Source organism: Protopterus annectens, chromosome 1.part0, assembly GCF_019279795.1.
Source record: "Protopterus annectens isolate FY-2018-M chromosome 1.part0, PAN1.0, whole genome shotgun sequence".
NCBI classification, from domain to species: Eukaryota; Metazoa; Chordata; order Ceratodontiformes; family Protopteridae; genus Protopterus; species Protopterus annectens.
Genome location: NC_056725.1, coordinates 365,436,104 through 365,459,273, shown reverse-complemented (window position 1 = coordinate 365,459,273; position 23,170 = coordinate 365,436,104).

Here is a 23,170-nt window from a genome sequence, read left to right as displayed (position 1 = left end):
CTAGCGTTTGTACATTGTTTTGGTATCAAACGTATTTCACAGCACTCTTACTGTATATATTCTTTATGGAGTGCAGTTTCCCAATGTAGTCTTAAGACTTGCATCCCAAGGGAGTTTAAATGCCATTAGAACCGCCCTCCCCCATAAACCCTGCTTAGTAAAGATTTTTGGTTCCCTGCCACTGGCCTTGCTTCTCTAAGAATTTCCACCAACTAAGGTGCTTTCTGTGTGTTTGCTTTGAATGTTATTCTGCACTCCTGCAATAACCCAAGTATGGTAAATGGTAGTTCTCTCATAAATTGAATATTGATTTTGCTTACTCCCATCCTACCTCTGTTTCCCCTATTCTAATTTGTTTTCAAAAGTCTTGGATTTCAATTTCCCTTGATGAATCTTGAGTTCCATTAACTTTTCCTGTTAAGGTATATCCAATGGGAAGAATTTCCTCTTTCCATTTAGACATACCTTTCATATCTAACACTAATGCCAAAGTTGCTAACGTACTATTCAGTGTAGCTTTATTTCTTTTGGCCCCGTTCTAACAATCTCCATGATTCCATTGCCTCTCCTGTCTTTTTCTCCCTTCTCTTTCAACATTCCTTTCAACTTGGGTAAATCGGCATTTTCCTGCATTGAATACCTCAGACATAGCTGTGTCCCTCGACGATAATATTTTAAAACTGGCAACTGCAATCCTACCTATTGAATTGAGGTCATTGATGTTTTACTGATTTTTCCCCTTCCCAAATGAACTCCTTTATTTCCTTTTCCAGTCTTTTCCAAATTCCTTCATGTGGCTGATAAAATATGCTTGGTCTGCCTGTGTACAAAATGAAGAGTACAACAAGCATTTAATTGCTCATATTTTATTATCCAGGTTCATCCATATCATCCTCCATCTTCTTAGCATTGTTATTATGTCTGAGCATGTTTCTTCCTGCGTTGCTTCCCCTACACTCTGCTTTAGCCATGAACCCAAATTCTTTATCTTACTATGATCCCATAGAAGTTTATCCTACACTCACTGATAGCTTATAACTCATTGAGATCTCCTTTGTTTTAGTCTAGGTGATCTTTTACTCCACTATGGTACTCACTTTGTGCAGCTTTACAAAGATTTTGTTCAGATCCCTAGCAGGTCTTGTAACGTATAACAATATATCATGCACAAATCTTATTTTCTCTCATTACCTGCCCCTTGATAAATCTGTCTCGGCGTGCCTTATATTTTCACCATTGGTTCAAGGTACAGAGCAAATAACAAGGGTGATGTGGGAAAACCTGTCTAGTTCAAAGATATTTGAGACAAAACTCCCCTTGTAATCTTGGCCAAAGCTTCTCTGTGAATTAAAGGCTTGAAGTGTGAATTCCGGAAACTTCCAACTAACTCTATGAAAAGGCTTCTCTGTGTCTAGTCCTATCAGCAGTAATAATATTTCTATTCTGTTCTGCATCTCTCGGATGCAACAATATCCTGTTAATATTTTCAAGGGTTTGTCTGCCTGCTACAAAGCTGCATTTGTCTAGTTGAATAATGCTTGGTATTATTTTTGCTAGTCTATTTGCCATAATTTTCATAAAGACCTTGTAGTCATGATTCAATACAGAAATGGGTCTATAAGAGCCTAGGTTTGTTCTGTCTTTCCCTTCCTTGGGCAGGACTACTATTACAGCCTCCTTCCATGATCTACTATGGCTTATTTTGGTAAAAAGGTAAAGAGGTTGATGTGCTCTAAAAATAAATGATACATCCAATCTCAGTGAAGCAGGATATAGTTTATCTGTTTTCCTGGGAGCCTTATTACCGACATTGCCAAAAAATTGTTGTACAACTTTAACGTGATTAGTGTTATAGATAAATATTTGAAGCATTAAATGTTCTGTTTACATTGGACATAATAGAGGTAGGAATGGGTCTTGTGGTTTAGGATGGGGCACAAGAAACTCAGTTCATAAGTAAAATAGTAGTAAATTAAGCGAAATGGCAGTAACTTTTAGTTGGGGGAGATAGTTTTTAGAGGTGCATTTTAAAGAGATGGACAAGCTTACTGATTTCCTCTATTGTCTACTGTTAGACCAGTAGGCTGTATGATCTCTGTCAAGAAGTTACTGCCTATGTTTGTGGCCTGAAGACGTTTGCAGTCTAACAACTTTTCTACAGGAGCATCTCACTTGAAAATGGGTTTCATACACCTCATAGTCACTCACCTTCTAGTATTTATAGAAATTACCTCTTCATTTTAGAAGAGCCTTCATATCCCTTGTTAACTATGGAAACCTAATTTATCTTGACACATCTAGTTGTTACAGTAGGAATTTTATCTTATAGGTTCATAGGTGTTTGCTAGGCTAATGACCACAAGGGCCTATTAAGCCTAGTCATGCATCCTAAATCTCTGACAAGTTCTGATACCCTCAATAAGTGTAAGCATGGGCCTGGGAGATGAACTATTTATAGGTTACCTGTGTCCATTAGAGACGCAGGTGCCAAACCAGGGATGAATTTCCAGTTTCCCATCCAATTATCCAAGTTGCACTTGAAATGGGTTAGGAAGGAACTCTGCTTCACATGGATGAGGAGCCTGTTCCATAGATGGGGTAGCCTCTGGGATACATACCTATCTCTCCAGTAGGTCCTATTTATATCACAGGCAAGGTTTATGTCTTTAGAATGGGTAATTCTGGTACTGTTTGTTTGGTGGATATGCAGGAGGTCCATCAGAGTGGAGTCTGACAATGCTGTGTATGCCAGACATAGATCTTTCCAAAAGAAATTAAAGTCTGTAAACTTTTTAAAAGGGTGCCACAACATCAGTTAATTATGCAAAACTCTGACAAGGAGGTCTAAACTTTTGCTTTCAGAAGGATGACTAGGAAACTGCAGGTCACTGCCTGCTAAGTGAGTTTAGCTCAATCAGCATAATTCAGCACCCATGACAGTAATCTTTATAGGTTCATAGGTTCATAGGTGTCTACCAGGCTAATGGACCTGGAGCCTTTACAAGCCTAGCCCATAGAAGTGCCCTGGTATTGTGCCACCTGATGTTAGTTCCCAGTGCTTCTATCAAGTAGAGCCACTGGAGTGATCCCGGGGTGAACTTTCTATTTCCCATCCACTCATCAAGATTTCTCTTGAAGAGGGCCAGTGAGGTGCTCTGCTTGACATGTATGGGAAGTCTATTCCAGAGCATGGGCAGTCTCTGGGTTATGAACCTGTCCCTCCAGCATGTTCTGTTGATTGTGGTAATAAGGTTGAGGTCTCTGGAGCTTGTGGTGCGAAGGGACTGGGATTTCTTTAGATGTAGCATTTCTAACAGAACTGGGTCAGACATGGCTTTGTAACTCAAGCAGAGACTGCCTCTTAGTAGACAATATGAGACAGAGAATAGCTGGAGTTTTTTGAGTCTATTCATGTAGGACATGTGTTTAAGGCCTAGGATCTTCTTCGTGAGGTACTTTTGTGACCTATCCAGCTGGTGCTTGTGTCTAGTGAGATACATGCCAAATGGGGCATTATACTCGATGATGAGCCTAATGAGGTAAGAGTAGAGAGAGAGAGATGATGACCTCTTTCTTCCTGGATGCAAAATCCTTAGTAATGAGATGTGCCACATAGGAGGACTTTCTGACCACAGTGGCAAAGTGGTGGTTGAAGGAGATGTAGCTGTCAACCTGTGTCCCCATATTTCTTATAATGCCTTCAGTGTTTATTTGGCTCCCATCGATGTGGTAATTAGTGAGAACTGAGTTTTTCCCAAAGGGGATGATGACGCATTTTCTGGCATTAAGCTTAAGGTGTTGGTTTCGACACCAGTCGTTAGTCTCAGTGAGGCCTTTCCATAGGATGTCTACATCACTTGGAGAGTTAATAATGGCTCCCAGCTTGCAGTCGTCTGTGATCTTGGTCAGCCAGAGTCCCTCCGTGTTGGCCTGGACTTCTGAGAAGTAGATGCCAAACAGGAGAGGACCCAGGACTGATTCCTGTGGGACTCCACTCGTGACTGGTCGGTGATCTGACTTGGAGTTCACTACTTTCACACTGTGGGTTCTATATATGAACCAGTTTGAAACCCTGCTAGTGATATAGGGGTTGATGCCTAGTTTGGTGAGTTTATCAATAATTCCTGAGTGAAGAATGGTATCAAAGGCCTTGGCCAGATCGAGGTAGGCTGTATGAACTGCCTTGCACTCATCTACAGCTCTGGTGACTGACTCAAAGAAGTCAACCAGGTTGAGCAGGCATGATCTACCTTTCACAAAACCAAATTGCGTGGGATCTAGAGTTTGGAAATTCCCTATATCTTTGTTAATTAGGTCCATGATGATGTGCTCCATAGCCTTACATATCAGACTCATCAGGCTAATGGGGCAATAATTCTCAGGGTCTGTAGTCACTCCCCCTTTATGGAGATGGATGACTGTAGCAGTGCGCCATTCAGTAGGGACAAAGCTTGAGTTGAGGCTGTGATTGAACAGGGCACACAGGTGTGGTGCCAATGCATTTTGTAGTTCATGTAGACCACATCCAGGGATATTGTTGGGTCCCATGGAAGGTGTATTGTTGGCCTTGGACAATGCAGCTTTAATCTTTGCTGCAGTAATGCTGGGTGCCTGGCATTCCTCCAGTATTGTGATTGGTCCTTTAGGGGGTAAAGTTCGCACTGAATCTGTTGGTCAGTATGTTGGCAATATCTGTTGGCTCAGTATAGGAGGTACCATTGTGCAGTAACTCAGAGCAAATCTGGGTATTGCTGTGGAGATTCTTAATATAACCATAGAAGGCTTTGTGGTTGATTTTAGTGTCTGTTACAATTCTGCCTTCATAGCTGGTTTTAGAGGTTTTGATGAGGGATCACAACTTTTCATGAGGCTAATAAGGGAATTTTTCCAGTTTTGGGACTTCACCTTTTTCTGCAACGGTTTCTTCCTTTTGTTGTAGAGTTTATTAATGGCAGGGGACCACCAGATTGGCTTCCTTTTTTTGGAGGAGAATGTCTTGGTTCTGTTGGGTATGGCTAGTTCCATGCATTATGTACGTGTTCATAGTGTGCATTGGTGTATGATTCAGCAGTCATGCATTTATTTTCGATTGACATGGGTGCTGTAAAGTTAGCCACCTCTGCTTTTAGGAGCCCAAAGTCAGCTTTGGAGAAGTTTTTCATGGTGGTTACCTTTGTGTGTGTGTGGGGGGAGTTAGATGTGGATTTCAATGGTGATTAGTTTGTGGTCAGATCTAACCAGGGAGGAATTGACTATTGGTGAAGAGCAACAGTTGCCCATGTTAATAATAACCAGGTCAAGGATGTTGCTTCCTCTTGTGGGGGTAAGAATGAGCTGGTCCAGGGCATTGGAATTGATAAATTCCAGGAAGCGTTGGGCCAGTGTATTGGTGCATGAGTAGTTTTCCCAGTTGATGGAGGGGTAGTTGAAGTCACCTAGTATGACAGTGATGTGTTGGACCCTAATAGTTTCCAGGGTGCTTAGGAACATGGAGTGAGAGTCTTGGGACATGGTTGGGGACCTATTGCAGGCTATGACCTGAATCGCTGTCTTACCCAATGTTACTTTTACCTGAAGTATCTCAGATGCATTATTCTGGGCTACTAGTCTGGAGGTATGCATATTCTTTATGAATATGGAGATACTACCACCTTTGGAGCTTTGGTCCATGTTCTGGGGCTGAAAGATGTGGAATGAGTTATAGTCTGGTAGAGCAGGAGTGCTTTCTGCTGCTTTAAACCAGGTCTCCATTACAGCACAAATGTGAATGTTCTCCATTTTGAGGAGTGCTTCGAACAAGTGCATCTTGAGATTTAGACTTCTACCGTTGAGCAGCATGACCCTCAGATTGCATTTATTTATAGCTGTTATGGTGGTAATTTTATCTTTGGAACATCGCCTAAAAAGGCACTATAGGGGTGGCAAGAGCATTAGCCAGCAGTATCTGGAAACCCAGCGGTGACAGATGCAGGCAATCTCTGGCAAAGCATTGAGATCTGTCAATCATCCCACCAGACAGATACTGCATCCCCTTAGAATGACACCAGAAACTTAGCCAATTTTTGAAGTCAATCATTTTCTGCTTGTACTGTGGCATCATTCTGGGTGATGGTAGGATGCTGCTCAGGGCTAGTGTCATACCTCCCTGGGCCACATAATCCGAGAGCTCCTCCATGTCCCTTTTCATGTAGTCCAAGGAGGTGTCTCAGGTCATTCACACCTACATGGACAGTGACAGAGTCATACTTATACTTGTTGTGGAGTTTACTGAGTCCGTGTGTCATGTGTTAGATTCAGGCACCTGATAGACAACTGACTGTTACATTTTCCTTATTCAACCTAGTGAATGGGACATCAGTGTGCCTCACTATCGAGTCACCTAGATTAGTGTATTGGGCAAGCTGTTTTGTTTTAGGGGCTTACGTTGAGGGGCACACTGTGTAGGTGAGCTATGTGTCTTGTGGTTTGTAATGTGTTGTGGTGTTCGAGTGCATTTCTGCCTTGGAGAACTCTGCTGTTTGGGTAGATTTCAACGGAGAGCCTCCATGAAGGTGGGTGTGTGGTTTGTGTTTTTATGTGAGAGATGTGATGGTAGGTGTTCTGGAGGGCTATGTGTTGCATGTGGTGTGGTGCAGGTATTGACCTTCTTCTCTTGACCAGCTATTCTGGTCTTGGCTTGAGAATGCATGGCTTCCAATTTGGATAAATAAGTGCATCTCTCACAAGCCTGAGTGTTGGGAGGTAAAAGGAGAGGGTTGTCTGTGTACATGAGGCAGTTTCTGCACTGCCTCAGAATGCCCAAGTTCACTAGTTTAATAAGAGAAAGCACAGGGAATTGATCTTTAGGCATGCCAGTAAGGATGGCCATTATTACTAAGTAGTAGAGCTGTTTCATTATATATTCCTTTTACAGGAAAAATGTCACTCAAGGTGTCTGAGTCTGTACAGAACACTGCAAAACACTTGAGGGGAAACTAATATGTAGTCCCTGAAAATTTAAGGATGAAGTATTTAGGCAGATATTCTGAAGTTAGAAAGAAATCAAGCAGTAGTTACTGAAAAATAAAGAATTAGCTTGTCAAGGATGATGAAAAGAGGGGAGTCACATGAATGACTACTGCATGGCTACTACTAATGCTGGTCTCAGCAGAGCTTCACTCTGTTGGGACACAACACTCCTTTGCTTCTTCTCTCACCAGAAGCAAAATGTTAGCACCAATCCCAAGAACAGAAGCAGGCCATGGCCTGTTTGGTGATCCACAGTCTTGTCCCAGATGATGCAAGGGTCTGCAGTCTTGTAGCCTTTTTCTGGTAGATGCCTCGAATAGCAACCAGACCAATCAGGTACGTTCAGAACGATATCAAGAAGTGAGCCATTGCTTATATACTTACAGTGATAGTGCTGCCGAGATTAGATGATCCCCATTTATTGCTGCACAATAAAACCTCAATATCCAGTTGAGCTGTTTGAATATTCTTAAAATGTAAGTAAATAGAAGTACCAACCATGAGAAGCACAGTTACATGACACAGAGTGGAATGGAGGGCAAGAAGAAGACAAAGAAGGAGAAATAATTCACTTCAAAGTGATAGTCTGTCAACTGAAGAGGAACTCAAGATAGTGCAGGGTGAGTACCATCTCATTTGGTCAGAAGAAAAACAAACAGAAGGGCATGTAGTGGTGATCATTGAGAGTCAACTGGCAGATATTAAGGACACATTCCATAGTGAATTTAAGATAGACAATACTCATCTATCTAATTAGATTGAAACAAGAGATTAGCATGAATCACAAATGACTGACTCTGCAAAATTGCACAGAGGTGCTGTTGAACTGAGAAAAGAAAAGACTCGTCTGAGATAGACTTGCAAATGTCTGTTGAATGAAGTGTAGAACCTGAAGGAGAAATAAGTGGATATGGAGTACAGAGCCTAGCAGAAAGATTATCATTAAAATGGAGTACCAGTGAGAGTGAGGAAGAACAGGAGAGAAAGAGAAAAATCACTGGATTGTATGTCTTATGCTCAGAACAAAATGACAGACTGGACTGGTCTCCATAGAATGCAAATTTAAGTGGAAAGGATACATAGACTCTACTTACCCACCCAGGTGAGAGAGATCAATCACAGCATGTCACTGTTAGGTTCAAATTGTATTCAATAAAAGATCCAGTGGCTATTTCTGTTGTGCCATGCAGGCAGGGTCAGTCTGTTAGATTGTAACTAAAAGGGTATTCTTTGACCATGACATCTCTTCTTAAACCAGGAGTGCAGCTTGCTTTGGCTATGAGGGGCAGAAGATGGAGGAAACTGATGTTTCATTTGTTCTACCGAGATTTGTTTTGATTTTTCCTCATGGTTACTGAACATTTATGGACTTGCAAGAGACTCCCCAAGCTGTAAGAGTCATGAGTCAGTTAACAGAAAGTCTGAGCTGAATAAAGATGCAGAAGGACAGCATGTGAAAAGGTCAGAGCTGTAACTAGGGTGGGACAAGGGGGGAAGCTGCCCCAGTTCAAGCAGTTGGGGGGCATGACTGGCAGGTGCTCATGATGCAGGAGTGTAGTATCAGCCAGGACTGATAAATGCCAATACTGCATTTATGGCTTAGCTGAGCACTGAAGTGCTTAGAGTGATAATAGTGTGTGGTAGTGACTATAGCAAGCTGCTTGCTTCAATTTTACAGTTCTAGAAAGTGGTTTGCTAGAGTTACAGGTAATTGTTTTTCTTCTTGCTCTTCTACTTTGAGAAGAATGTTTTGTATCCCTCAAGGGGTACCAGTTGGTACCATATGAGCAAGTTATAGTTCTGGGAGAAGACAGATAATTTAAATGATGGGTGAAAGGAGTAGCTATGTAAACATTTGCAGCTCATTATGGCACTAAAACTGAATTCCCCAAGCAATTTACTCAAGTAAAATGGATAATGGACATTAATCTGGCAAACTAGCCAGGCAAGCCATCCACAGATACAAAAATAGCCACTACCAAAACAAACAAATCTCACTTTTAGTAAAACATAAAAGGTTCTGGAGAGAAATCACCTTATTGACTGGTCAAAAAACTTAACACAACGCCACTCCCATAAACCTCTTTAACACCACTACAAACACTCATGCACTGACTTCCCCAATGAGTTCAGCAGTCTGCCTCATGTTAGCAACTACACAAAGCTACCACCCCCACAGCCACCCTCTCATCCTTTACATTCAACTATTCCACTTTAAAAAGATTAGAACCAAAGAGATACAAACCCAAATAGACAAAATGCAAATAGATACTCCCCCAGGTTAAGATAACCTAGTCCCATGGTTCATTTACCTTTGTAAGGGGACTTCATCTCTCACTCACTCACTCACTCACTCACTCACTCACTCACTCACTCACTCACTCACTCACTCACTCACTCACTCACTCACTCATTTATACAACCCCGGTTTAACTAATAATATTATGCTTCAGATATGGAAAACAGTTATAGTCACTAGTATTTCACAATACCATCCTATCGCAATACTTTTCACTTTAGGTAAAATACTATAAAAAATATCTACAACCAAACTGTTTTCCTTATTTACATCAGCACCATCTTCTATCCAGGAAGGAACATGGATTTGGGTCTGGGCCCAGCACCATAACAGCTCCCTTCTCCCTCACAAATGACATCATATCTAATATAGACAAAGGCAGTCTGACAAGAGATGTCTTCACTGACTTCACAAAAGCCTTTGATAGGATTGACCATAACTTAGCATTCAAAAAACTAACTGAAATAGGCATTAGTGATAATGCAAAACCTTGGTGTATAAATTTTGACACCAGGAGATCCTTGAAGGTGAAAGTGAACACCACCACATCTGAAACAGCTCCTCCTATTAAAGGAATTCCCCAGAGTTCCATTTTAGCCCCTCTACTATTTTCCATATTTATCAGCAAACTCCCATCTGATCCCATCTTTATGCAGATGATATGGTCATTTACATATCAAACAAATACCACTCTGTTGTACAAACTCAGATCAAAAATAACCTCCAAACTCATAACCAGTTGCTAAAAGGGCAGAAATCTAGACTTGATCCCTCAAAAACTAAAGCAATGCTATTTATATCCAATCAAAAAATATCCAAAACACCCATCTTCCTATATATTAAAGATGTTAACAATTCCACCATATCCACATCCATACCACATCCTTCACATACCCTGGCATTTGGCTAGAACAACATCTTAATATTAAACTACACATTTAAAATGCGTGTAAAAAGATCAAAACACCACCATTCTGGGAAAACAAGCTATCACCTCTTCTGTTAAAGCCAACTATACCTGCCATAGGCAAAGAAATACTTTTATCTCAATGTGAATATGAAATACCTATAATAGATGCAGCCTCAAAGAAATCACTGCCCTGCAAACCATTTCCAATAAAATCTGCTGTTTCATTGCTAACTCTCCCATTAATGAATACAACTCTGTAACTCTCACCAAAGCCAAATGGCTCCCAGTATATGTGGGAGGCAACCTCCTTCTAGGACCACTAATTGACAATCCTTTTGTCCTAAGACATTTTCCCCTCTCACTCAGACTTTTCACCAAAACCCCCACATTTAATCTCAGAGTTGCCTCTCAATCTCAACCATCCTACTAACTTTAAAAACTAAACTTCATTACGCTAACCATGCATTCGCCAGCCTACTACCTAAGCTATGCAATGCCAATCCTCTGTCAATCAGAGACACCCAAACGTAGTCGAACTTCAGAAAACAGCTCAAAGGACATCTCTTCACCAAAGCAAAGTGCAGCTGCACTCACACAAGTCACATTACATAAAGCTCACTCACACCTCATTATCCCTATTTTATCCTTCCTTATCTCATCTTATCATCCCTTTACTTATGTCTATCATTCATGCTATCTCCCTACTATTTGCACCTCTCACATTTCCTCTCCTTTCTACTCCTCTCCCCTCTACATGCCCTTTTCTCCATTTCTCCATTTTCATCCCTTGGTGTCCTTTCCTGCAACTATTCACACTCACCTCTTCTAATATTTTCATACTTCTCTATATAATGATATGCCGCCAAATCTGTTGCATAAGCAATCTCAATCATTACGGCTACATCTTATCCATAAAGCTCTAAGCATGATTCCATTTTTACACTCATGTTTTGAATTTGTAAATTGCTTCTTGAACTACATGTTGTAACATATTCTTGCATCTGTAAATATCTAATCTACCTATCTAGCTATGTTTTTAGCATATATTTGCATCTGTGAACATGCTTGATTCATTTCTTATATAACCTTATTCACCTGGGCAGTGCCTGCAAATGGTCCATTTAGATCAGCGCACAACTTTTTAAACAAATATAAATAAAATCTAAATAAAATAAATTAATGGACTTGTAACAGATGGACTTTACATGTATTATATGATCTGTTGAATTAAACATATTTGTATTAAGTTTGTAAAATTTACACCATGTCTGAGGTCGGTAAGAAAAATATGGACAGTTGGCAGGAATTATAAACAAAATATGAAATGTAGACTGCCTCCAAAGTGGAGGTCCATGTGATTAAGGGTGGAAACAGAAGGAATGACAGTGCTGTCAGTGAACATGAAAGAGTTTACTGATTAAAGTAAATAAAATATGTAGTTATATATCTGAGAAAAAAAATTGATCACTGGATTGTTGCTTTACAGGAAATGCAGATAATACACATTGATTAGCGTGTACTAAGCATAGGAAGTGTCCTGTTTTTTCAAAGGAGACAAGAAAACAGTAATAATTCCAGTGATATCATGCAGATGTGTGCTCGATTAGGAGAATGTTAATGGGGTTGTCAGTGTTTGTTACATGTTTGTTAAGGGTTATTTGAGAACAACCTGATTAACAGTGTTTAGTGTATATATTTCCCAAGTGCTGGGAAGGTTGATTTTCAGGGGATGGTACAAAAATTAATAGCAACTCAAGAATGTGTCAATTGGCATTGGCACCGACCCCCTTTTTCCCATTTTGCACATGGGGTTGAGCTATCACATCAACAAGGACCATCGCCTAGAGCCAATGTTCACACTGTCAGTTGGCTAGCCCTGCAGAAGACTTTCTTCCAAACTACACACACACACACACACACACACACACACACACACACACACACACACACACACACACACACACACACACACACACACACACACACGTGCATGCACTTACATGTGAGGCAATTTAGAGTATCCAAACCTCCCAGTAGTATGACTTTATCAGGCCTTGATAAGCTTGTATATTTGATTGCATCCAATTTAAAACAGCTTTAGTATGCAACCACATGAGTCATATATCACAGATATAGCACTGCCAAACTATAGATATTTTCACCCATTATCTGTAAAACAGCCTTCACTCCCTGACAAGGGGATAGCTACTATTAAGCTGCTGTGATAGAGGAAATTATAGAGTGGCCTTGAATGAATGAAATATATTACACTGATGGGGAGATATGTAGCAGCAGCTTATACGAAAACTAAGGTTTTAAGTTCAGTCTGAGATATTCACACACACATTTATATATATATATATATATATATATATATATATATATATATATATATATATATATATACTGCAGTAGATCAACTTACCATACTGCCAAAGACCAGAAAGCCAAGATGGAAATATTGGAACTGCACAACAATGAAAACGCACATGATCGACTACCAAAAATGTGATAATGTAGTGAATGCAACTGAAACAGGTAAGTACACTATTTAAAAAACTAGCACCCTTGTCTCCACTGTAGTGCAATCTCAAAGTTGGTATATTTAAGTTGTGGGGGGTGCAGGGGGGCTTGTCCCCTGCAAAAACTTTTCAGTGGTTTTATACACTTAATTTTCATACTTACCTGTTTCAGTTAAAAAATGAAAGAGAAAGAGTATCACACTGGAAACAAAAAATGTAGGTTAGCGCTTTTGTTTATATAATACATAAACTTCTTCAGTGGTTTTATACACTTAATTTTCATACTTACCTGTTTCAGTTGCACTCACTACATTATTGTGGTTTTGGTTGTTGATCATGTGCGTTTTCATTGTTGTGTGGTTTCGGTGTTTCCGTCTAGGCTTTCTGGTCTTTGGCATTATGATAAGTCAATCTACTGGAGTAGATCCATATATATATATATATATATATATATATATATATATATATATATATATATATATATATATATATATATTATATATATATATATATATATATATATATATATATATATATATATATATATATATATATATATATATATATGGGTCTACTTCAATCGATTGAACTGTTGCAAGTTTGAACCACATATGGCCTAGACCATATGTTCAAACTTGTAAAAGTTCGAAAACTGAAGTAAAACCATAAAAAAAAAAAAAATAACATTAAGCGTCTATGCTCCCCCCACACCCCTCTTACTTAAATATACCAACTCCAAGATCGCACTACATTGCGGAAATGGGAGATCGTCCCTTTTCGCTCTGTACGGAGATCTCCATTCAGTCCGATCGGACTTTTATAAGTTCAAACATATGGTCTCTGCCATATGTAGTATGAACTTATAAACGTTCGATCGACTGAAGGGGACCCATATATATATATATATATATATATATATATATATATATATATATATATATATATATATATATATATATATATACATATACTTGATTAGGTAGAATAACACAAGTCTTTCGTTCAGATTATGTACTTTTGGAATGCACAGTGAGGTTAGGAATATCATTGCATCCTGAAACACACTGTTTGTTTATTTATTTATCTTTTCATCCATTCATTCAATTTATTCATTTATTTTTGTTGGGAACACATTCATGAGATGGTGCATGGGACTGCCTAAAATAAATCTATCAATGATATAGTGCAAACAATTGACAATATTAGCTCAATGGATTTATTTTATAGTTTAGCTCAAAAGTGAGATTATTAAGTTGAAAGAAATTATAAGGCTGAAGAAGGCTCATAGACTGGAAAAGGAAATAATTCAGTTGCAAGACAGAATGATGGGAGGAGGAGACAGCTTGGTAGATCCAACAAAGATGAAAATGAAAGACATAAAAAGGCACTGGAAAGGAAATGGGAGTGTTTAATGCAGTCACTAAATAATGCATATTACTATATTTTACTGAGTATAGAAACATTGGTAGCAAAGATTAGATAACAGAGCACACAGAAGGTGATATGGAGTATGCAGTGAGAGTGAGAGAAGAATTGACAAAAAAACATGTACTTGCAGTGGAATACTTTAGTCAGCAATATAAGAAATTATGTTGAATAGACATGTGGAATAAGTAAGGAATTAATTTTTTTTAGGAAACTTGGCCCTACTAAAAAGTAATAATGTTGAGAGGCATGGTTTGATAGTTACTTTAGAAGAATTCCCAAAATTGTTTATAGAATAGGCCTCTGGGAGTTGATAGTTCCCTAACTGAATTTTGGAGCTTGCAAAATGAACATATCAGGATAAGTGGGTCTATATTACATAGTCAAAGTATGACAACTTTGAACGTGATAGCGTCGAAACCATAAGTTCAAAGTTGTCATACTTCAATTGGAAAAAAAAAAAGAACATACCTGAGGGTTGTAAGCAGGGGGTCAAGCTCCCCTGCACCCCCATCCCCGCTCTTTAAATATACCAACTCCGAGGTCACGCTACAGTGCAGTAAAGGAAATTTTCCCTTTACTGCACTGTAGTGTGACCTCGGAGTTGGTATATTTAAAGAGTAGGGGGTGTGGGGGGTGCAGGGGCGCTTGCCCCCTTGCATATAACCTTATATTCTTTTTAGTTCTTTATACATAGTCGAAGTTCTGTAACTTTGGACATATGTGTTTGAACATATGGTAGTCGTAGTTACAGAACTTCGACTATGTAATATAGACCCGGATAAGTTGCTGCAGATTTTTAATGTAGTACTGAATGGGAAATCGATAACAGATTATTGGCAAGAAGTTGTGTTTATGGTAGTACATGATGAGAGGAAATATTCAACATTTGTATCATTTATGTTGATCTATATTGTTTTTAAATCACTATAAGAAGTAGCCTTATGAATGCATTAGTGCAGACAGTTATGATCATGACATTAGCATCAAAGTTAATAGACAATGGATTTGAAGGAGGGAGACAAACATCTGATAATGCACTAAATACAGCATTATTAATTAGATGGGTATAAGACGAGCAGGATACTTCAGTGAGTCTTTAAGCTGAAGACACATTTGACAGAGTTGAATGGTCTTATATTATGAAGGTTTTGGGACAGTTTGGTAATCCAATTAATTTTATTGATATAATGAAGGAAATATATAAAAAAATCAGGGTCTGGGGGAAATACATGTTTCGATGACATTGCATATACAGAGAAGAAGGGGAAAAAAGGCAGGGGATTTCTATATCACTACTTTTTTTGCTTTTCTCTTAAATGAATTTGCATTACTATTTAGAAAGTCTAATTTATATGGCTATAGGATGCAAGAAGAAGAAGAAAAATTTAAATGTATTTGTAGATGATACTTTGATTTAGTTAATTATTCCAGAAAAGAATACTGAAAGCTTATTTTGAATATTTGACAGATTCAGGGAATATCTCTGTATAACATTAAGAATGAGAAAACAAGGGTAATGAAGTTTATTATGAACCAGCACTGGGAATGACAGAAAATATGGTTATTAGTGGAAAGATATGTATATAAAATACATGGGGATTTAGTTAGGAATGTTAGAAGATTCCATTGTTTAAACCTTTCAAAAGTTCAAAGGAAGACTGAAGGGCAATACATGAATGTGGGTTAGAACTAACACAAGAAAGCACAATAAAACGGAGCCACTGAGTAACTGCAAAAAGAACTTTTCTGGCGTTCTGGTACCTTGGCTGTATGCTGTCAGAGGAATAATTTTCATCACACCATGCAGGCATTTTAAATCATCATCAATTAATAAATTCAAACCAATTAAAGGTATTTAAAGTACTAGTGCCATTTTCAACAATATATAAAAATATGATAGTTAAACAAACCTCAAATGTTCAAATTAAAAATGTAAATTTAGTCCTCTAGGTGTTAATGCCCTATAATTTAATATAAACCTACTTTCCAATTCCAACAATTTTTGTGTAAAATTGCTCCCACCTTCTAAATGTGGTTTAGCTAACACACACACACAAAAACCTTGTTATCATGTCCCCCATGCACCCTATGAAAATGATCAGCAATCGAGCTATCTAAATGTTTATTTCTAATATCTCCTAACTGCTCTAATATACAGACTTTTACCATTCTTTTAGTTTGACCTATGTACCATTTAGTGGGAACACAACCGCATCCCACTAAGTAAACCACCTGACATGAACAACAGTTGACTTGGTCAACAGCAACATACTTTCTACCATTTCTCTTGGAATCAAGACCCTTGAACATACCTTGCATTTTTCACACATATACATACCAGCCTTCTTTCTCCCTCTGACAACACTTTTGGAGTTCAAAATTTCCTTTAGGTTACTATATCTTCCATAGGAAAAAGTCACCTTCTTAGGAAACAGACATCCCGATACTTCATCATAACATACTACATGCCATAATCTCTCTACTGATTGCTCCATCATAACTGAAAAAGGGGAAAATTTAGTAACAAAACATATTCTTTCCTCTTTATTCTTTATTGCATTCTCCTAAATGTCCTACTTCTGTCCATCCTAATGGTAGTGAATACCCCACTACCATATTTTACTCTTTTTCAGTCTATTCTATTGAAGCTTCAGAATAACCCTTTTCAACAGCTTCTCTGTTATATGCTTATATTCACTATCTAGCAAATGTCTTTCAGAAGTATGTTCATGAACATGGTTAAACTCTCCATACAGTAAAGACTCCAACAGGTGAGGGGGTGGGAATTGCTGGCAAAAAAAAAAATATTGACAGATGTTGCTTTTTATTAGGTTTAAATTCCACTCTGTTATTACCATCAGCATAAAATTCGATATCCAAGAACTGTATTGTCTGCCTGTTGACATAAAAAGTAAACTCCAACCCAAATGGATTATTATAACTGTTGTATAAACCCTGCAAAGTCTTCAATGTCACCTTTGCAGATAAAAATGAGGTCATCAATGTAATGCTGGTACCTCAAAACAAACTTGAAAAAAAGTCTGTAGGGTACATGCTGTATATCAATCAATCAAGCAATCATAGGTTCATAGGTTCATAGGTAGGTACTAGGCTATTGGCCCTAGGACCTATATAAGCCTAGCCAAAAAGGTACCCTGGCTTTCACCACCCAAGAAAATTATTTTCCTTTGCCCCTGTCGAGCAGAGCCACAGAAGTGATCCCTGGGGTGAATTTCCTATTTCCCATTCAATCATCAAGATTTTTCTTGAAGAGTGCTAATGAGGAGCTTTGTTTGATATAGATAGGTAGTTTGTTCCAGAGTATGGGAAGTCTTTGGGACAGGAATCTATCCTTCCAGCATGTCCTGTTTATTGTGGTGACAAGGTTTAGTCCCTAGAGTGTGTAGCTTGGAGGGATTGGGATTTCTTTAAATGGAACATGTCCAACAGCTCTGGATTTGACATAGCTTTGTATGTTAGGCAGAGATCGCCTCTGAGTAGGTGATATGCAACAGAGTAAAGCTGGAGTTTTTTGAGACAGTCTGTGTAGGGCATCTGTTTGAGGCTGGTAATCCTCTTTGTGAGGTATTTCTGCAGCCTTTCCAGTTGTTGTAGATGTCTTGTGAGGTCCATACCAAAAGGGACGTTGTACTCTATAATGGGTATAATAAGTGATGAGTAGAGGGGAACAATGGCCTCTTTTTTTCCTGGATGAGAAACCTTTTGTGATGAGGTGTGCCACGTAGAAGGATTTCATGACTACTGTGGCGATGTGATTATCAAAGGAGAGACTACTGTCCACCTGTGTCCCAAGGTCTCTTATCACACTTTCGGTGTTAAGTATACTACCGCCTATGTGGTAGTTCATGGGTACATAGTTTTTACCAAAGGGGATGACAATGCACTTTTTGGCATTGAGCTTGAGGCCATAGCTTTGACACCAGGCATCTGTCTCAGTGAGGCCCTTTTGTAGGATGTCCACATCATTAGGAGTTTCGATTATGGCTCCTAGTTTGCAGTCATCTGTGACCTTCATTAGCCAAAGACCTTCTGTGTTAGCCTGTACTTCAGAGAAGTAGATACCAAACAGGAGAGGACCCAGGACTGAACCCTGTGGTTCTACACTTGTCACTGGTCTGAAGTCGGATTTGGAGTCTGCTACTTTCACAGTGTGGGTTCTGTCAGTGAGACAGTTGGCAACCCATCTTGTGACATAGGGATTGATACCTAGTTTAGTGAGTTTATCTATAATTCCAGAGTGGGGGATGGTGTCAAAAGCCTTGGTGGGATCTAGTTAGGCTGCGTGAACCACCTTTCCCTCGTCTACAGCTTTGTTGACTGCTTCAAAGTCTATCAGGTTTAGGAGACATGATCTGCCTTTTACAAACCCAAACTGGGTGGGGTCCAGAGTTTGGAGATTACCAATGTCTTTGTTTATAAGGTCCATGATGATACATTCCATGGCCTTGCAGACCAGGCTCGTTAGGCTAATGGGGTGGTACTTCCTGGGGTCTGTGGTGGCTGCCCCTTTGTGGAGCGGGATAATCGTTGCTGTGTGCTATTCAGTGGGCACAAAGCCTGAGGTGAGGCTATGACTGAACATGGTACTTAGGTGAAATGCCAGTTCGTTCTGCAGTTCATGTAGAACATAGCCTGGGATGTTGTCAGGTCCCATAGATGCTGTGTTCTTGGCTTTGGAGAGTGTGGTTTTTACCTGTGCAGCCGTGATTATAGGAACCTTGCATTCTTCTGGTATAGAGATGGACCCTTTAGGTGGTGAGGGGGGTAAAGTTAGCAATGAGCTTATCTACCAGGATGTTAGCAATATCAGTTGGTTCTGTATATTTAGTGCCACTGTGCTGTAACTCAGAGCAGATCTGAGTGTTGCCATTGAGATTCTTGACATAGCTATAGAATGCTTTGTGGTTGTCTTTAGAATCAGTGTTTTTGTAACTAGCTTTGGAGGATTTTATGAGGGATCTCAGCTTCTTTCTGAAGCTGACCAGGGAGTTCCACCAATCATGGGATTTTGCTCTTTTTTGCAACAGCTTTTTTCTTCTGTTGTACAGTTTGTTTCAAGCAGGGGACCACCAGATTGGTTTCCTTTTTTTGGAGGATATCATCCCTGTTCTGTTTTGGATAGTGCAATCCATGCACTTGTGTAAGTGCTTATAAAGTGCATTTGTGTAGGATTCATCAGTCGTACCTCTATCGTCCATCTGCTTGGGTGTCCTGAAGTTTGGCACTTCTGTCTTAAGAAGCATGAAGTTGGCTTTGGAGAAATATTTTACGGTGGTTTCCTTAATGGGAGGTAGGGGCAGGATGTGAATGTCTAGGGTGATTAGCTTGTGGTTGGGTCTTACCAACAAGGAATTGACCTCTGGTGTGGAACACTGGTCGACAATGTTGGTAATGACCAGGTCTAGGATATTGCTGCCCCTGGTGGGGGTGTAGAGAAGTTGATCCAAGGCATTGGAATTATGAATTCCAGAAAACATTGAGCAAAAGAGTTGGTACATGAGTAGTTTTCCCAGTTAATGGTGGGGCAGTTGAAATCACCCATTATTAGGGTGTTGGCTTGTACCCTAATATTTTCCAGTGTATCAAGAAATGAGGAGTGGAATCCTGGGGCATGGTGGGGAATCTGTAGCAAGCTACAGCTTGGATTGCGGTGTTTCCCCAGAGTTAGTTGCACTTGGATAATCTTGGATGTGTTATGCTGAGCAACTAGCCTGGAGGTGTGGATATCCTTAATGAATATGGACAGCCTCCGCCTTTAGTGTTTTGGTCCAGGCTAGGTGGCCGAAAGGTGTGGTATGAATTATAGCCTGGTAATGCAGGAGTGCTCTCTGGAGCCTTGAACAAGGTCTCTGTCACTGCACAGATGTCGATGTTCTCCATTTTAAGGAGTGCCTCGACTGAGTGCATTTTGAGGTTTAGACTTCTAGCAATAAGTAGCATTACCCTCAGATTTTGCTTGCTTCTACCTGTTACAGTGGTGAACCTCACCTAAAAAAGGCCTTAGCCAGTATCCGGAATCCCAACGATGACAGGTGCAGGCTTTCTCTGGCAAAGCATCATGGTCTGTCGATCATGTCATCCCAGGCAGACAGATACTGGATCCCTTTAGAATGACACCAGAAGCTCAGCCAATTATTGAAGTCAATCATTTTGTCCTTGCACTGTGGTATCATTCTGGATGATGGCAGGGTGCAACTCAGGGCTAATGTCATACCTGCCTGGGTTACAAGATCGGAGAGCTCCTCCATCTCTCTTTTCATGTAGTCCAGGGAGGTACATCTCAAGTCATTCACACCAACATGGACAATGACAGAGTCATATTTGTACTTGTTGTGGACTGAACTGAGTGCGTGCATTATGTGGTGGATCCTGGCACATGACAGACAGCTGACAGTAACTTTCTCCTTGTTTAGCCTGGTGAGTGGAACATTAGTGTGCCTGTCTATAGAGTCACCTATGACTAGAGTGTTGGGTACGTTGTTATACCTTATGGGCTGTGGTTGAGTGGCACACTGAGTTTGTGGGCTACATGTCATTTGGGTTATGTTGGGGGGGGGTGGAGGTTGCTTGTGTTTCTGCTTTGGAGGCCTCTGTTGCTTGTAAAGATATTTATTGAGAGCCTCCGTGAATGTAGGTGTGTGTTTTGTGTTTCTATGCATATGCTTTGGTGGTGTAGGTTTTGAGGAACATTGTGATGAGTGTGGTGTGGTGTGGTGCAAGTGTTTACTTTCTCCTCTTGACAGACTAGTCCAGTCTTGGGTGAAGAGAACTTTGCTTCCAGTTTGGCTATATAAGTGCATCTCTCACAGGTTGTAGTGTTGGGTGGTAGGAGGAGAGGGTTGTCTGTGTATGAGGCGATTGCTGCATTGCCCCAGGATGCCCAGATTCATCAGATAGACAAGAGAAAAAACAGAGAGCTGACCCTTAGACATGCCTGGATAGGTGCTTATTTATTAAGTACTAAAAATTGTTTTCCTCTAGACAAGTGAGGAAAGTTGAGTGCTGTAGTACTTTGTAGCTTATTTAGTGCTTACAATGAGTTCTGAACAAGTGTTGAGCTCAAAGAAACAGATTTGAGAGCTAAAACTAAAAAACTGGCTAGTTCCAAGGGAAAATTTGAAGAGCAGACTTTATGGAGCTGGGAATAGTTTAATCCTAGCTAAGAGGCAATGCATAAAGTGTATATTTTTAATATAACAGTAGCAAATAAGCAAACTGATTTAAACAAATCAATCAATTAACCAATAAAAAGCTAAAAACTGAGCCCATTTCAGCAGCCTTCAATCAGACAAGTTCTAATGTCACAGTCCTGCCACTAGGGTGTAGGGGAACCCTCTCCAAAGAAAGATGGCCTGGATTAGTGCTCAAGTTTTAGAAAACAAAGCTAGATTCAGCAGGTCTGAATCTAGTCTATGCTACAGCAAACAAGGCATACCAATTTCAGAAAGAAACAGTTCAAATAAGCAGGCACAATAAGCCTTTAACCAGAAACTCCCAGCTCAGAAGGGCAGAATCTACCCTCTCCTCCCACAAGAGTACATACCACACCTTCTTAATGTAAAATAACTGGCCTGAAGCCCAAGTGCTTAAACCAGAACTAATATACTTTTAGAATAATAGACAGTAAGCCTTTAATCAGCAACTCCCAACTTAGAAGGATGTGAGCTACCTGTCCTGCCGCAACAGTGCAGACCACAAACCTTCTTAATGTAAAACAACTGGTCTGAAGCCCAAGTGCTTAAAGCAAAGGCTTAGAATAACAGTTACAATTTAATCAAGCAAGCAGTAGTAAATGCAGCAGAATAAATGCAATTAAGTACTTTTAAGAACAGGCAGCAAAAGCAAAGAAAGTAATAAAGTAGGAAGAAACACAAATACAGTAAAAGCAGATGAATAAAGTGCAATTTTGTTTTAATATATAACAATAGGAAACAAGCAAACTGATTTTAACAAATTACCCAAATTAGCCAGTAAAAAAGCTCAAAACTGAGCCCTATGTTCCAGCAGTCTTCAATCAGGCAAGTTTTAACTGCACACTCCTGCCACTAGGGTGCAGGGAAACCTTCTCCAAAAAAATCAATCAATCAATCAATCAATCAATCAATCAATCAATCAATCAATCAATCAATCAATCTATCAGTTGGTTAATGATAGTTATGAAACAATAGGCTGTACGGATGCTTTATAAAATCAAAGAAATAAGAAGTGACAATATCATTGTCAGTAAGTTACTTTAGACACAACTAGAGTATGAAATAATAACATAAAAATTTATAAGAAAACTGGCATGAGTAAATTGAAAAGAGTACAATGGGAATATACCAAACACATCCAGCAATGTAAAAGTTTAAATTATCATAAAACATTAAAATATCTGAACTTTGCATTGCCTTCTGTGGATATTTAGAAGACCTAATTCAGGTATATTGTGGGAGGGTGGTGTAATGGTAAGGTATTTGCCTTAGACGCACAAGGTGCAGGGTTTGATTCTCACAGGGGGTAATTGGCTAGGCTCAAAAATGGTCCATGAGGGCAGCTAGTCTAGTAATAGGTTCATAGGTTCATACTAGGCTATCTGCCCGAGGGCATTTACAAGCCTTTAGTATGGTTTTGTATACCGCCACCCCTTTAGTATGGGGAACTATACCCATTATTTTGCTGTGCCTCTGTTGAGCAGTGACACTGAGGTAATCCCTGGGGTAATAATCTATGAATCTATATATGACATTCAGAGAAAACTGCCTCACCTCTAGTTCCACTATTCTGGGAGTTTAACAAGCATTCCAGGGCAGCTGTTATGGATAAATGATCGTGGGTAGTAGACTGATCTTTAGAATTCTGTACAAGAGTGGCTTTTGTGACTGAAGATGATGTGGGAGAAGGGCATGAGTTTGTTTCACTAAATCACATCAGATTATTTTCAATGCAGAAAAGTTACAGATAATGTTTTTGCTGAGCCATTGAAGTGATCCCCGGGGTAAA